The following is a 17,397-nucleotide window of genomic DNA, read 5'->3' as shown; positions in this document are numbered from 1 at the left end:
ACCCTTTAGGTGTTCCACAAGAGTTAATGGCAGATGGAGAAACAATTATGAAATTTCAATTTTTTGGAAAATTTTCCAATATAATCAATTTTTTCTAGGAGTAAAACAAGGGTTAACTGCCAAACAACACTCAAAATGGGTTGCCCTGATTCTGTAGTTTGCAAAAACACCCCATATGTGGTCGTAAACTACTGTTTGGCCGAACGGTAGCACATAGAAGGAGGGGAACACCATATGGGTTTTGGAAGGCAGATTTTGCAGGACTGGTTTTGTTTATACCATGTCCCATTTGAAGCCCCCTGTTGCACCCCTAGAATAGAAATTTCAAAAAAGTGACTCCATCTAAGAAAGTACACCCCTCAAGGTATTCAAAACTGGGTTTACAAACTTTGTTAACCCTTTAGGTGTTCCACAAGAGTTAATGGCAGATGGAGAAACAATTATGAAATTTCAATTTTTTGGAAAATTTTCCAATATAATCAATTTTTTCTAGGAGTAAAACAAGGGTTAACTGCCAAACAACACTCAAAATGGGTTGCCCTGATTCTGTAGTTTGCAGAAACACCCCATATGTGGTGGTAAACTACTATTTGGCTAAACGGCAGGACATAGAAGAAGGGGAACGCCATATGGTTTTTGGAAGGCAGATTTTGCTGGACTGGTTTATTTACACCATGTACCCTTTCAAGCCCCCTGATGCACCCCTAGAGTAGAAACTCCATAAAAGTGACCCCATCTAGGAAACTACGGGATAAGGTGGTTGTTGTTTTGGGACTATTTTTGGGGTAAATTTGATATTTGGTTGCTCTATATTACTCTTTTTTGAGGCAATGTAACAAAAAAATTAAAATCTAAAATTGTTTCTACATTCGCTATTTAGTTTTGTGGAACACCTAAAGGGTTAACATAGTTTGTAAAGTAACTTTTGAATACCTTGAGGGGTGTAGTTTCTTAGATGGGGTCACTTTTTTGGAGTTTCTAGTCTGGGCTACATCAGGGGGGGCTTCTAATGGGACATGGTGTCAAAAAAAAAACTGTCCATCAAAATCTGCCTTCCAGAAACCGTATGGCGTTCCCTTCGTTCTATGCCCTGCCGTGCGGCTATATAGCCATTTACGACCACATATGGGGTGTTTCTGCAAACGACAGAATCGGGGCAATAAATATTTAGTTTTGTTTGGCTGTTAACCCTTGCTTTATTACCGGCAAAATGGATTTAAATTGAAATTTTGCCCAAAAATAGGTGTTTTGGCACCGTTTTTATTTTATATTTTTAACACCGTTCATCCGAGGCGTTTGGTCAAAAGTTATTTTTATAGCGACGACTTTTACGCACGTGACGATGCCCAATATGTATGGCTCTCAGACTTTGGAGACACTAAGCAGGCATCCTAAAACTGCGGCCCTCCAGATGTTGTAAAACTACAATTCCCACCATGCCCTGCTGATGGCTGTAGGTTGTCTGGGCATGCTGGGAGTTATAGTTTTACAACATCTGGAGGGCCGCAGTTTGAGGATGCCTGCACTAAAACTAATATTTTTGGGGGAAAGAAAAATAGTTTTCGTGTCTCCAAAGTCTGAGAGCCATAGTGTTTTATGTTCTCTAGTGAACTGTTGGGGATTATAAAAATTTAGTACTCCATGGAAGTGTGATACTCCCTGAAGCAATCGATAACGCAGAGGCCCGGATGATCGGGGCACGTGTCGCACTGAGTGGTGGTGTCCTTCCGTATCCCCCTCCTGCGACACACTCTGCACTTTTTTTGGGTTCGTCCCTTCTTTCCAGTATGGGGGACCACACCTGGAAAGTGTTGGCCAGGGACGATCCGGGCGCCTCCAGTTCCCGAGGTACTCCGGCCTGCTCTTTCCCGGTCCGAAAAGATCAGGTCCTTGAGGACTGCCTCATAGAATTGGAGGAATGTCCCTGTGCTGCCAGCGCTTCGGGATAGTACAAAAGAGTTGTACATGGCAACCTGCACCAAGTAGACCGCAACTTTTTTGTACCATGCCCGGGTTTTGCGCATGGCGTTATATGGCGTGAGGACTTGATCCGAGAGATCAACTCCTCCCATATACCGATTGTAGTCGACGATACAATCGGGCTTGAGGACCGTTGCCGCGGTACCTCGCACAGGGACTGGGGTGGTGCCGTTACCGTGGATTGTGGACAGCATAAGGACATCCCTCTTGTCCTTATACCTGACCAGCAACAGGTTTCCACTGGTAAGTGCACGGGTCTCACCCCTGGGGATAGGTACCTGGAGGGGGTAGGCAGGGAGGCCGCGCTGATTTTTCCGCACGGTCCCACAAGCGAACGTAGATCTGGCGGCAAGGGACCTGAACAAGGGAATGCTGGTATAAAAGTTATCCACGTACAAGTGGTAACCATTATCCAGCAGTGGGTACATAAGGTCCCACACGAGTTTCCCGCTAACACCCAGAGTGGGGGGACATTCTGGGGGTTGAATACGGGAATCTCGCCCCTCGTACACACGAAATTTGTAAGTGTACCCTGAGGTACTCTCACAAATTTTGTATAGCTTCACGCCATACCTCGCTCGCTTTGTGGGAATATATTGGCGGAAACTGAGTCTCCCCTTGAACGCAATGAGCGACTCATCAACCGCGACCTCCCTTCCAGGTACGTAGGCCTGCTGAAATGTGGCCCCAAAGTGATCGATGACAGGCCGTATCTTATACAGCCGGTCATAGGCAGGATCACCTCGGGGTGGACATGCTGCATTATCGGAATAATGCAGACATTTCCGGATGGCCTCAAACCGGGAGCGTGTCATGACCATACTGTACAGTGGGGTCTGGTACAGGACGTCCCCACTCCAGTATTGCCTGACACTGGGTTTTTGGACTAGACCCATATGCAGCACGAGGCCCCAAAATGTCCTCATTTCGGCTGCACTGACCGGCGTCCAGCCACCGGGTCTAGCCAAAACTGAGCCTGGGTTTTGAGCGACGAACTGTTGGGCGTACAGATTCGTCTGCTCCACCATCAAATTCACCAGTGGGTTACTGAAAAAAAAACTAAAATAGTCAATTTCAGTAAACCCCACTGTGGGAATCTGGATTCCAGGATTGCCAGCGAAATCCGGAATCTCAGGCTCAAAGTCCACTGGGGGACACCAGCTAAGTTCATCGGCAGGGGTCTCCGGTGAACTTATTTGGTGGGCCGGGAAACCAGTACGAACCCCAGGGCGGCTCGTACTAGGGTGGGCCACAGGATCCCTAGCATGTGCGGCCCCTGGCTCCGCCTGGCGGCGTCTCCGCCGCCTTGGTGGCTCATCGTCATCCGATGATGATGAGGAGGATGCTGATGATAAGAGGAATGTGGGGTCATCCTCATCCTCACTGGGGCTCTCGGAGTCGGAGGCAATCTGGGCATATGCCTCCTCGGCCGAGAACACCCGGCGGGCCATGGATGTGTGTGCGTGTAGGTGTGCGTGTGTGTAAAACTTTATTATATGTGCGTGTGTGTGGGGGCAACGGGTGTTCGCGTACTAAAAAAAGGAAAAAAGGGCAAGTGTTAGGAAAAAAAAAAAGTTGCTGATTAGCGGTACAACGCTGATCAGCGGTGGGGCAGGCGATGCGCTAACAGTGGACGGACGCTAAAAAGTGCCGACCAGTCAGCGAACGCAGAAAAAAAAGTGGTGGTGAGGGGGCTAGTGGTGGTGGTGGGGGGGGGGGGGGGTTGGGGGGAGTGGTGGGGGGATGGGTGGAGGGGGTGGGGGGGCTGGTGGTGGTGGGGGGCTGGTAGGGGGGGGCAAGTGGCAGGGGGGGGTCTGGGGTCTGATAGATGGATCAAAAAAAGTTTTGTGTAAAAGTTAAAAGTTTTTTTTTTTTTTTTTTTTCCTAACTAACTTTTCCCTTCTTTCCCTGCCTAACGATGCCTCTCCCTCACTGACCCTAACCTACCTGGGTGGCGATGGGTGCAGGAGGGTGATGGATGGCGATTAGGGGGACACAGGAGCTGGTGCTGGACGATGCTGCCGGGTGCTCGTGCAGAACAGGAAGAGGAGGGGAGAGAGGAGCGCAGGAAGTTTGAATCTCGCGCCTCTCTCCCCTGCACCAATCAGCACCCTGGACAGCAGTGTTCAGCACCAGGGCCAGCACCGCCTCCTCAAATCCTCGGACTGCGATTGGTGGTGTATAATTACGCCACCGATCGCAGTCTTTTTCCGGTTCATCGGGTCACCGGACACCCGAATGGACCGGAAACGCAGAAAACCGCAGGTCTGAATTGACCTGCGGTTTTCTGCGATCGCCGATACGGGGGGGTCAAATGACCCCCCCCTGCGTTGTTACGGGATGCCGGCTGAATGATTTCAGCCGAAATCCCGTTCCGATTAACCCCCGCGGCGCCGGAATGCCGATTTTAAGTCAGGATGTACCGGTACGCCCTTGGTCCTTAAGGACTCGGGAAATAGGGCGTACCGGTACGCCCTGTGTCCTTAAAGGGTTAAATGTGGAGCTTGCAGGATAAAACGTCTGCTTGGTAGCTCTGTAACTATTGCAGGGTTAGCTTCTGAACTTATTTGTTAACTTCTGCTTGGTGAGGACAGACTAGCTGAGGAGGAAATAGCTTCTCCTAGGACTCTGGACTTATCTCACAGATAGATTCTCAGGGGATGCTGTCTTCCTGGAATTCTGGAGGTTGTCTGTAGTTTTCTGCTTTCCTCATCCAGCTGAGCTGAAGGTGCTGTCACGGAAGGTGTACAGGAAACAAGGAAACACAAAATGAATAAACGACTGACTGGATCCAAAACTAAGGAACAAAAAGGGAGACCCCTGCATCAGACCTGGCTCTCTCCCTTACTGCTCAGCCTATGCGAAAATCCCATTGGTAGATGATCGCATATCCTCGTACCTCGACTGTATAACACCTGAACACCCTATAATAGTGAGGGGACACGACCACCGGCTCACTACACTAGATACGGAGGGAGTCAGGGTCACCTGGGATCCAGCAAACAGAAAAACACAAATTAATGCACAACACTTATCTTGTAGAAGACTGAGAAGTAGGATCAGCATGCACACACACTCCAGGAAGTAATATAAACCGCAAACTGATGCACTATGGGGAGGAATTTAAAGGGATGCAATCAGTACAACTACATGACAGCTGAGAGAGGCTAACGAGATGAGGAACTGAAAGCAAAACAAAGGAAGCTCAAGGAGGAGGTTCTGAAAGGCATCTGTCAGAGCTTCTCAGATGTCTGGTGGTGACAGGTGCTCAGACTGGGTATATGGCCAAGTCTCAGCCGAGACTCGGTTCTTGCTGTCTTCCTTATGCAGGGGGTAACTAAATCTGGTTCTAACTGTTTTTTCCCTCCCTTGATGCAGGAAGAGGGACTAGCACACTTTCCTCAGAGGGGGGCTAAGCTGGAATAATCCATTCCAGCTCAGATATACTAAACTGTAGCTTGTACTTGCCAATGGGCTGCTGCCACCTACTGGTAACCAGCAGGACCGGTGCAAGGAGTTTTGCCAACACAAGCGAAGCTACATTTTGGCACCCCCCTTGCAGCTCACCTGGCCCTGGTCCCGTCTGCAGCAGCTGGCTTCTCCTCTGTGTGGTCCTGATATTTTCTCTTTTCTTCAGACAATCGCTGGTTTGAGGACCGTATTTTTCACCCTCTAAGATACACCGGCCCATAAGACACACCTAGGTTTTAGAGGAGGATAATAAGAAAAAAATATTTTTCATTGCACCTCAGGTCAGACCAGCAATCAGACCCCCAATGTTAATCAGACCTCAGATTAGACCCCCTATGCCTCACATCAGCCCCCATGTCAGCCATCAATCCCCCATGTCAGCCGTCATTCCCCCATGTCAGCCGTCATGCCCCCATGTCAGCCGTCATGCCCCCATGTCAGCCATCATGCCCACCATCAATCAGGCCCCCCAGATCAGCCATCAGTGCAAATAAAATAAAATAACTTACCCTTACCTCTCCTGCTCCTGGACGCCGCCGCTGCTCACCACCAGCGCTCTCTCTCTCTTCTTCCTGGTTTCTCGGCTGTCAGCTGTGAAGGCTGCGCACAGTGAGGTCACATGGTGTGCTGCCCTTTACAGCAGACAGCCGAGCGGAGGACCAGGAAACGGTGAGTACAGATCCTTCACCGTTTCCCGATCCTCCGGTACTAATGAAGCGCTTCCAAAATGGAAGCGCTTCATTAGTATTCGCCCCATAAGACCCAGGGGCGAAAAATACAGGTTATTTAAAAAAAAAAAAGTTACATTTTTTTCCGCCCCCCCGTCTCTGCTCCCTAAGGCAGCCGCTTGGTCTGCCTTATTATAGCACCAGCCCTGGTAACCAGGCAAATTACATGAACAATCGCATTTACTGTAGTTTTATGCACATTGGTGGAGAACATGAGCAAAATCACATCTGATGAAAGAAAAAAAGTTCTTAGGAGATAGTAGCGGGGTAGAGGCGAGTAGTAACACAACTCTGGGGTGTTACACATGAGTTAAGCAACTACATGAGCATATGTGTTAAAAAAAAAACATAGAAATTACAAAAAAAACCTTTAAGGGGGTGCAGATTTAGCAGTTGCAACCAGGCCCCGGTGCCCGAGAGGGATTGAAGGCTCTCATATGAAGACACCAGTATTATAGAAGGCATAACATGTTTGAGAACCCCTGCTACAAATTTTGTATTGGGGGACCTATCAAGTTTCATCTCTGGCAGCCATATGGAGGCCAAATACAGCCTGAACTCCTGGCATCACAAAAACATTGAGAGATCAGGAACTATTTCAGCGCTTGCCTATCATTCTAGTGGAGCAGAGAACTCTAGTAATAACATACATATCTTCTGTACATGTTAGTACTATTATGCTCTCATCAGTTTGGGGGAGTATTTAGATCTGACAGGTCAACATCCACAGTACAGAAATATATTACATTTTATCATTGTTTATACTGAATATGTGCTTTATCTCCTGCCAGGGATTTGCATGAACTCCAGTCTTGTGTCTGTCCATTCAACAGGATTCTTTGTAATGCGACAAGGATGTTTCCCATCACATTGTGGGTGAGCAAACAATCTCAGCAAGGATTTCAGCTGGTTATCTCCTTCCAAACTGTTATCTACTTACTATTTATAGTTACCAATTAGCATTCAGATCCACTGCAGTATAGAATGGGGAGTGTTTCACAAACAGGCAGTCTTCACAGAGATTTTGCAGCTTCACAGATGCATCCCCGGTATATGGTCTCGATACCAAACAGCAAAGCAACTTCCTTCAAGAAGAACAGATCATAGTGCAATACCCGAATCTTTTGTAAAAGGTATTATTTATTGTACTTACAATCAAACAACTTGCATATAGCGTGTAAACCTGCCCGACCCGGGTTTCGCCTTCGATTCGTCTGAGACTTTACAATCAAATCCACCCAAATTCTGATCTTATGAGCTTAGGGTACTATGTCATTTCCGGTTTCCAAAATAAAAGTTAGTACAAAATTTTATAATGTTCTCATATATAAAAATAAAATATGCGGTATATATTCAAACACTTACAGCGATAAATGCAGAAATCACTCTGTCACTAGCTCATTTATTCCCATATATCACACAGAAACTTTATTTGTGTCTTTAGGTTATTTTCCACTGTTCTGACTGCAGGGACAGATGTGAGAAGGTGCTAGGGGCAGCAATAGGAAAAACCTCATTGTGAAAAAAAATACTGAAAAAATATTTTTAAGTGCAGGGAAAGGATAGGGAAGAATCATTTTACAGCATCTCAGTGCAGGGAGAGATGTCTGAAGTTGCTAGAAAAACTGCTAGAAAAACCTCATTGTGAAAAAAAAAAGCGATTTACAAGTGCAGGGAAACATTATTTGGTGATCCAAATAGCCATTATATAGCTCTGGCATTCCAGCAATTTGTCCTTGTTATTAGGGTGCAAGTGCTATGTTGAAAAGCCTTTAGTGGCTTATATCTGTGGAAAAAGAAAAATATTTATGCATTTTACTTCTGCAGTTATTTGTGTTGAAAGCGTTTACTGGCCTATTTCAGTACAGAAAGAAAAATACATACGCACTTCACTGGTGCATTTATTTCTGCTAAAAGCGTTCAGAAAGAAAAAAAATATCCGCACTTCAATGGTGCACTTATTTGTGGCAAAAGCGTTAAGTGGCCTATTTCATCATAGAAAGAAAAAAATATATGTACTTCACTGGAACACTCATTTGTGGCAAAAGCATTTAGTGGCCTTTTTCCGTATAGAAATAAAAATATATGCACACTTAACTGGTGCATTTATTTGTGGTGAAAGTGTTTACTGGCCTGGGTGGTGTGATATAACTGTTGTGGCAAAAAAAAAATTGAGGGGTGTGATATACCTGCTTCTAGAAAATACTGATTAAGGGATTGATATGCCTGCTTCCACAAAATACTGATTGAGGGCTGTGATATACCTGCTTCCACAGAATACTGATTAAGGGGATTGATATACCTGCTTCCACTAAATATTGATTGAGGCATGCGAGATACCTGCTTCCACAAAATACTGATTAAGGGGTTTCATATACCTGCTTCGACAAAATATTGATTGAGGCCTATGATATACCTGCTTCCATAAAATACTGATTAAGGGGATTGATATACCCGCTTCCACAAAATACTGATTAAGGGGATTGATATACCTGCTTCCACCAAATATTGATTGAGGCCTGCGAGATACCTGCTTCCACAAAATACTGATTAAGGGGTTTGAAATACCTGCTTCCACAAAATATTGATTGAGGACTTTGACATACCTGCTTCCACAAAAAGCGGATTAGGGGATTGATATACTTGCTTCCACAAATTACTGATTGAGGGCTACGATATACCTGCATCCACAAAAAGAAAGAAACAGAAAGAATAAAATGTGCACACTTCACTGGTGCCCTTATTTGTGGCAAAAGCGTTTAGTGGCCTATTTCAGTACTAAAAGAAAAATATATTCTCATTTAACTTCTGCACTTATATGTGTTGAAAACATTTACTGGCCTATTTCAGTACAGAAAGAAAATTATATAAACTCTTCACTTGTGCATTTATTTCTGCTAAAGGGTTTACTGGCCTATTTCAGTACAAAAAGAAAGATATATTCTCAGTTCACTTCTGCAGTTACAGTATATGTTTTGAAAGCGTTTACTGGCCTATTTCAGTACAGAAAGAAAAATATATACGCACTTCACTGGAGTATTTATTTCTGCTAAAAGTGTTTACAGACCTATTTCAGTACAAAAAGAAAAATATATTCTCAGTTCACTTCTGCAGTTACATGTGTTGAAATTGTACAGAAAGAAAAAAAATATCCGCACTTCACTGGTGCACTTATTTGTGGCAAAAGCATTTAGTGACCTATTTCAGTACAGAAAAAAAAATTATACGCGCTTCACTGGTGTATTTATTTGTGGTCTAAGCATTTAGTAGCCTATTTCAGTACAAAAAGAAAAATATTTTTGTCGTTTTTAGGAGTGTATTAATTTTCTTTTAATTTATTTAGTTCAACTAAAAGTATAGACAGAGAAGTGCCAGGCCATGCAGAGAGGAGAGGCAGAAGCATAAATGTTTCTGGTGCAGGCAGAGGTCACAGCAGAGTATGGGGGCGTGGCAGCAGGAGTCGCAGCGAGAGGCCTGAGCTCCTGGTGTCATCTAGTGGTCGTGTCTTGACCAGCAACCCAGCTGTTCTTGATTGGTTAACTCGGTCATCCACTTCATCCCAAGTGTCATCAGACACTGCCAGCCAACAGTCGGTGGGTTTGTTAGACACAACCCTTAGTTCGCATGGCCAAGGAGCAGGCCCTGTGTCCTCACCTGCCCTTAACCTGCCTCTGTCCTTTTCTGTTCCCTCACCGTGATAAGTATTATATGCTGTAGGCTCAGCTCCACTATACAGCGAGGACGAGCTAATAGCATCACTGGGAGTCAGCTGGGGGGCAGCAGTTGCAGGTCGGGAGCCAAATGTGCCTGGAGTAGACCACCTGCTTTGCATCAGCCTACCTTCCTGGGAAGTAGTGGTGCAGGGATTCACGGAGGCAGTGGCAGTAGTCGATCAGTGTGGACTGTTGGGGGGAAAATCTCCTACTTGGCGGTGTGGCAGTTTTTTGTTAAGCCACTGGAGGAGATTACCATGCCATATGTAGAGTATGTGGGCAGAAGATGAAGCGTGCCCAGGGTGCCATTGTTGGCACCACGGCCCTGTGTCACCATATGCAGCGTCACCATAAAGTGGCCTGGGAGTGCCGTGGCTCCGATGTGGTGGTCCAGACTGCTGCAGCAACTGCTGCATCACCCAGTGGCACGCACCTGTTTTAAGCTAGTCAAGGCTCCGAAGGGAGCTGTCTGTCATTCCCATTATCTGCTGGTCCAGATGCTCCTGCTCCACCTCCTCGTCACTCATTCCATCATCAATCAATCACCAAAGCGATTGCCAAGAGACAGCAGCATGCGTGCACGCATCCAACGGCTCAGAAGCTGAACGTGCTCCTGTCCAAGTTGCTGGTGCTGCAGTCCCTCTCTTTCCACGTGGTGGACTCTGCACCTTTCAGAGAACTGATGGCTTGTGCCGTGCCTAGCCAAGGTGGAGAGTCCCAAGCCGTCATTTCTTTGCGAAAAAGGCAGTACCAGCCCTGCACCAATATGTAGAACAGAAGGTGGACCAGTGCGGACGTGTGGAGCTCTAACTACGGTTAGGGACAGTACATGTCCTTTACAGCCACACCAGCAACTTGGCCAGGTCACGCCGCTTCCGCCTCCAAGTTTTCATGCTGTTGGTCCTGCCTCCTCAACCTCTACCATATCTACAGCCTTCACTGCAGGGACAAGTCACAGTGCCCCTCCAGCATACCACATGTACAGGGCACGGCGGTGTCATGCTGTTCTGCACCTGGTTTGCCTTGGCGAACGGGGTCACACAGGGGAGGAACTGCTCGGTGTGATTCATCAAGAAATCGGTTCATGGCTTTTTCCGCGACAACTGAAAATCAAAACCATGGTGACCGACAACAGAAAGAACATGGTGTCGGCGCTGCGTCAAGGAAGGCTGAGCCATGCGCCCTGCATGGCACACGTGTTCAATCGGGTTGTCAAACGGTTCCTGAAGTCTTCCACCCATCTGAAAGACCTCCTAAAAATAGGCAGGAAACTGCATGCACTTTAGCCACTCATACACCGCAAAGCACACCCTCCTTGAGCTACAGTGGCAGAATTCATTGGAATTCCACCCTTCATACACTGGACTGATTATATGAACAGAGAAAGGCCATAAACGATTTATTGATGATACAGGCGGACAGAGGTACTCCCCTGTGTAACTTCGATATTAGCCAGTGGCAGCTCATGTGTGACACCTGCCGTTTGCTCGGACCCTTTGAGGAGGCCACTTTATTTGTCAGTCGCCAGGACTACAGGATGAACAACTTCATTACACTGCTTCTTGTCCTGGAACAGATGGTGGTAACAATGGCTGGTCAGGGGACTGGAGACGTGGTGCCTAGATCTCATGACCAGATGAGCTCTTTGGGGGCTGAACTGGAAGAGGCGGGGGAGGTTGACATTGGAACACAGGCAATGTGTAGCGAAATGGGTAGTTTTTCTACTCAGGTATCTGCATTCAGCACCAGTCAGCCATCAGTCGGTAGCTGGAGGCAGTGTAGCACTGCAGTGGGAAAGCGTCAACAGGGCGTGCTGAAGCTGATATGCTTAGGGGACAAACAGCACACCGCCGCAGAGCTGTTGCAGGGAATAAAAGACCAGACTGAGTTGTGGCTCTCGACACTCAACCTGCAACCAGGCATGGTTGTGTGTGATAATGGCCATAACTTGGTGGCGGCTTTGGAACTCGGCAAGCTCACACACATCCCATGCCTAGCCCACGTCTTAAACTTAGTGGTTCAGCGGTTTCTCAAAATAGACCCCAATTTGACTGAGCTACTGGTGAAGGTGCGGCGCGTGTGTGCACATTTCCGCAAGTCATCCACAGCTTCAGCCGGCCTGTCAATGCTGCAGCAGCACTTGAAATTGCCAGCTCACCGGCTGTTGTGCGACGTGAGCACGCGCTGGAACTCCACGTTCCACATGTTGGCCAGGCTTTGTGAGCAGCAGAGGGCAGTAGTGGAATACCAGCTGCTACATGGTCGTCGCATTTCTAGTCAGCTTCCGCTATCCAGAAGCAAGGAATGGGCATGGATGTCTGACCTTTGTGAGGTTTTAAGAAACTTTGAGGAATCAACACAGATGGTGAGCGGCGATAATGCTATTATCAGAGTAACCATCCCACTTCTGTGTCTACTCAAACGTTTGCTGCTCACAATTAAGGCCGACGCTTTGCATGTGGAAGAGGTGGAAATGGGGGAAGAATACATTATACAGGGTGATAGCCAAACCACCCTCAATCTGTCTTCTCAGCGCCAATTGGACAATGAAGATGAGGAGGAGCAGGAGACGGTTGCCTCCGCTACAGAGGGTAGTACCCACGGAAGTTTAATTCCATCTGTTCATCGTGGGTGGGTAGAAGAGAAGGAAGAGGATGTGGAGATGGACAGTCATCGTCCTGATGACAACAGCAAAGTCTTGCCTGTTGGTACTCTGGCACACATGGCTGACTTCATGTTAGGCTGCCTTTCCCATGACCCGCGCGTTATACACATTTTAGACAACATGGATTAGTGGGTGTTCACCCTTCTCGACCCCCGCTACAAAAAGAGCTTCTCATCTCTCATCCCCTGGTGGAGAGGACGGGAAAAACTATGCAATACCAGAAGGTCCTTGTTGAAAAATTGCTCCAAAAACTTCCATCTGACAAAGCTGGTGGCAGAGTCTGTACTTCTTGAGCAACCGAGCAGGGGAGACAAGGGGAACACACAGCAGTTCAAACAGAGGCAGGACAACACTCTCCAAGGCCTGGGACAGTTTTATTACACCCTGCCAGCACATTCACCCTGATGCGTGGCCTAGTGTCACAAGGAGGGAAACGTTTTGGAAGATGGTGAAGGAGTACATAGCAGACTGTGTCAGCGTCCTCAGTGATCCCTCAGTGCCTTACAACTACTGAGTGTCCAAGCTGGACACGTGACACGAACTGGCGCTCTACGCCTTGGAGGTGCTGGCGTGCCCTGCCGCCAGCGTTTTGTCTGAGCGGGTATTTAGTGCTGCTAGTGGCATTATAACAGATAAGCGTATGCGCCTATCAATTGAAAATGCTGACAAGTTGACTCCTATAAAAATGAACAAGGACTGGATTCCCCCTGACTTATCGACTCCACCAGAGGAAAGCGGATGAACAAAGGCACTTTAAATGTGTTGCTTAATGTACTCAAAACATTGTATTCTCAAGCACCCCTTCCACCACAAAAAAGGGTATATAAGTTAAATCTTCCTTTTCTCATCCTCCTTCTCCTCTTCCATCATTCAAGGGCAGACATCCAAATGGATCGTCGCCGTCATGGGGCACATGCGATCGCCTAGAAGTTATCTAGAGTCAACAAAGCGGCCGTCACCTACGGGTCCAGTCTCAGTAGCCAAGAGTCTAATCAACACAATCCTCCCCATGACGGCACACTGGGTGAACGTTGTGGAGGCCGGAAGCAAGTCGGCTGCTGGCACCAGACTTGCCCTCCAATAGATCCTTATTAACGTAAAGTGTACTCATTCCAATAACAGGGCCTCTTGTTATTTATCATCACTACCTCCCCGAGTCGGGAGTGGGTAATTGCCGCATGCCTGCTGCCTTCCTTGGACACTTGTGCTTTAATAACTTGACCCAACTTGACTCTGGGTGGTTCACAATTAGGAAAAAAAGGGCCAGGGCAACAACAGCCAGTCAGATTTCAGCCATTGACTTCCATTGGATATGGTAGCCGTTTCTCAAGCTCCCTCTTTGGCATCGAACCCTGATTCCCTGTTACCCGTGATCACCATGATAGGTACAGAAAAGAATATCGAAAGTTGATAGGGCAGACATCCGAATGAATCGTCACCGTCACGGGGACGTGCAATCACTGAGAGGTTATCTAGAGTCACCAATGCGGTAGCAGGCCCTCGCCCCTGTTTTATATGGTCAGATCAGCAGGCTCTTGCTCCAAATGTTTTTGACGGTCACCAGCAGGCCATCCATTATAATTTTTCAAGAGTGTGTATGATGCCCTCCTTTATGTGTAACAAATGGTGTTTTGAAGTGCCGATTCCTTGTAATTTTTGGCAGCCCTTTCACTTTGTGCATAGGCTTTATGAGTGTAGGAGTCCCACTACCTGAACTATTGTACCACAATGTGAATGAGACCCTCCATTATGTGATATACAGGTTGTATTGGAGTATCTATTCCTTGTAATTTTTGGCAGCACTTGCATTTTATATACAAGTAAATATACAGGAAAGAATGTTTCTTAATTCTTCCTCTAAAATTGTTTTTTTTTTTTTTGTGTGTATTATTGTCAGTCTGTAAAAGTGGAGTACTACTCGAACAACATGGTGCCCATCAGCGACCTGGAAGTCCAAGATGCATCGAGACATCCCCCCTACACTGTTCCTGAACCATTTCAGTGGTATTTCCATCAATTTCTGACCTTTTCCTATGAACCAGGCACCCTCCCCTCTTCAGAGCAGGGGGTGCCTGGTTTAATGCTCGGATTCTCCCAATAAATTTCATTATACTACATCTACTGAGCACCCGAGCTCGTTGGTGCTCTATCAACACTAGACGTTATACACTATGAGGTGGGTGTACTCTGTCCCATCCCAAGCAGATTATCATGTAGAGAATTAGAGTATGGTTACTTCAATTTTCCTCAGGGAGTGGGTTTATATATATTTACTGCCAGTGGCATACATAGAGAAGTAAGGGCCCCATGTCAAGGATCAAACCAGACCCCCCAACACAGAACAGAAGGATTTCTGCCTAAATCCTTTTCAATGACCATTGGGCTATTTATCCAATGCCTCATTTGCTAAAATTTGTTCCTTTAGAGGGTAGAGTCCTGACCAAGTTTTAACCTCCAGTAGAAGAGGAGATAATCCCAACTAAGACTGGGCCCCCTCTTGCCCTGGGCCCCATAGCAGACGCATGGTCTGTCGCTATGGTAGTTACACCCCTGTTCAGTGCTTATATCTGTTGTTATAAGGTATCATGGTTCAACAGTACAATGTGCTTGGCCATACTTAAACCAACATGGCACTGGGGAAGTGTGGCCTCAGAAGACATGATTGATGGGGAATATTCACTTATATTTAGTGGCAAAACTTGCATAGTGCAAACCATCCTGCCAAGAATGGTATTTCTGTCTTAATACCCAGGTCTTAAAGAGAATGATTAACCCTAATAAACTAGGAATACTGCCTGGTAGGGTTGATCATGTGGAGTGCAATGACACCTCTGTTGCTGTAAACAGAGGTGTCATTTTAGAAAAATATGTTCTTTTATGTTTACATTAATGAGAGCACCAAGGTGCTGGCCTAGCCCCTCGTAGCACCACTTAATTTCCTCCTAACCGTCACATCACCACTCTCCCTCCTCCACTGATTACAGGGCCAGGTATCCCTACTATGATCTTACACATGTGTGGGTGAGAGTATAATCAGAGGACATGCAATTCGGAACTTAGTTTGGTTCTCATAGTGGGACACTTCTCTGAGTTTCAAACTGCGCATACGCCACTTGTGCTCTTACTGGTGCATGCGTGAGGTTTTAGTGCGAGGTATCTGAACAGTGAGGATGCCTCGCCTTGTCAATCAGTGCAGGAGGGAGAGTGGCAATAGGGGAGAACAGGAGGTGAAGCAGTGCTCTAATAGTCTAGGCCAGCCCCTAGGTGCTCCAATTACCTCATTAACACAAAAATGAAAGTACAAATTTCTCTAAAACAACACTTTTGATTGAAGCCAAAAAAAAACAAAAAACGAAACCTTGTTGCACTTAGCATGATCAACCCTACCAGGCAGTATTTCTGGTTTACTAGGGTTGATCATGCTGACAGATGCACTTTAAAGAGACTTTTCAATGCCACACCACTACTATTTCCTCTGTATCATGCAAGTAGACCATAGACACATTCAAAATTGTTATACAATGAGGAGCAACCCCGGTTGGATCATATGGCCATTGTAGTTTATATTTTCTCCATTGTGCTCCTTACATCCTCGCAATACTCGTCCCACTTGGACTTTAGTGCGAGTAGACTGGTATTTTGAAGAGACCGGAGTTTTCTTCCTGTTCATTTTTCCATGATAAAGAAGAGTCATCTGTATATGTTTTGGAAGGATCTTTTACTATTTTAGTGATCCCCTTGGGGAAATTCAAAAGAACACAAATTAAAAGACGCAAAAGAATAAAAATAGGACAGAATCACAGGCACCTACCATATAAACATCTGTGAGCCTAGATTATGGTCATCAGAGCACGTAACTTCTCCTCCGGGGGACTACACAAGAATATTAGATTACACTTTTACCACGGTTCTTAATAGGAAATCCCTATCACTGTATTCTCTCACCAAACTAAATTTCATGCAAAACTCTAAGGAAAATTGATGAGATCATTTTGACTACAGTAAAATCTTTTTTGACTCTTAGAGACAGCTTTTAATTTACTAGTGCATTCACTTAAAAGGGATTTCTGGCGCTTGAAAATATCTTCATGGGAGCTTAAAATGTAAAAGCACCAAAGTGTATCATGTACTTATTGTTACTTTGCCATGGATATTGGGCACTCCCAGGCACTTCTTCCTTTCTATGTTCTGATGTGCCAGATGACCACCATTGGTAGTGATTAGACAGAATGTCTCTCAAGCAGATAGCCAATGGTGGTCAAATGAGTCTCTAGTGACAAATATTTACAAAAGGAGGAGGGGGCAGCAGCCTGAGCCACTGGTGAGACAACTGGGACCTCATTCTGGAGATGGCAGAGTAGTATCATGGACTTGAATGGAGTCTGGCAACATTTGACCACAGCTCCATTGAAAAGGAAGAACACAAGGGTTCTCATTCTAGTGATCAGCTAGGGGTCCAGTGGTCAGATTCCCACCGATCAAGCACTTATCCTGTAGATAGGGGATACGTGTCTGTAATAGAACTACCCCAATAAAAGTCTACCCACTTAAATGTTTTCTATGTTTTGCTGTTTGGAGTGTCTGGAAAGGGCTCGACGCAGCGGTGGTGTGTCCCATCTAAAAATTTGATCTCTACCTTTGATAGAGATTTGTTTTTACATTAAAGTTTCAAAGATGTCCATATTTGTTGCATGAAATATGAAAGTTCTGAGTAATCTTATCAACTGGATGAAAGATCATTACCGCATACACAGAGGAAATAATGGTAACCTCATTGTAAGAGGCTTTTTCCTCTTTTCCCAATGAGTCTGATCAGTGATCATATGCTTGATGCGAGTAA

This window comes from Bufo gargarizans, chromosome 9 (assembly GCF_014858855.1).
Source record: "Bufo gargarizans isolate SCDJY-AF-19 chromosome 9, ASM1485885v1, whole genome shotgun sequence".
NCBI lineage: Eukaryota > Metazoa > Chordata > Amphibia > Anura > Bufonidae > Bufo > Bufo gargarizans.
The sequence above is the reverse complement of the archived record's forward strand: the minus strand, read 5'-3'. Positions refer to the sequence as shown.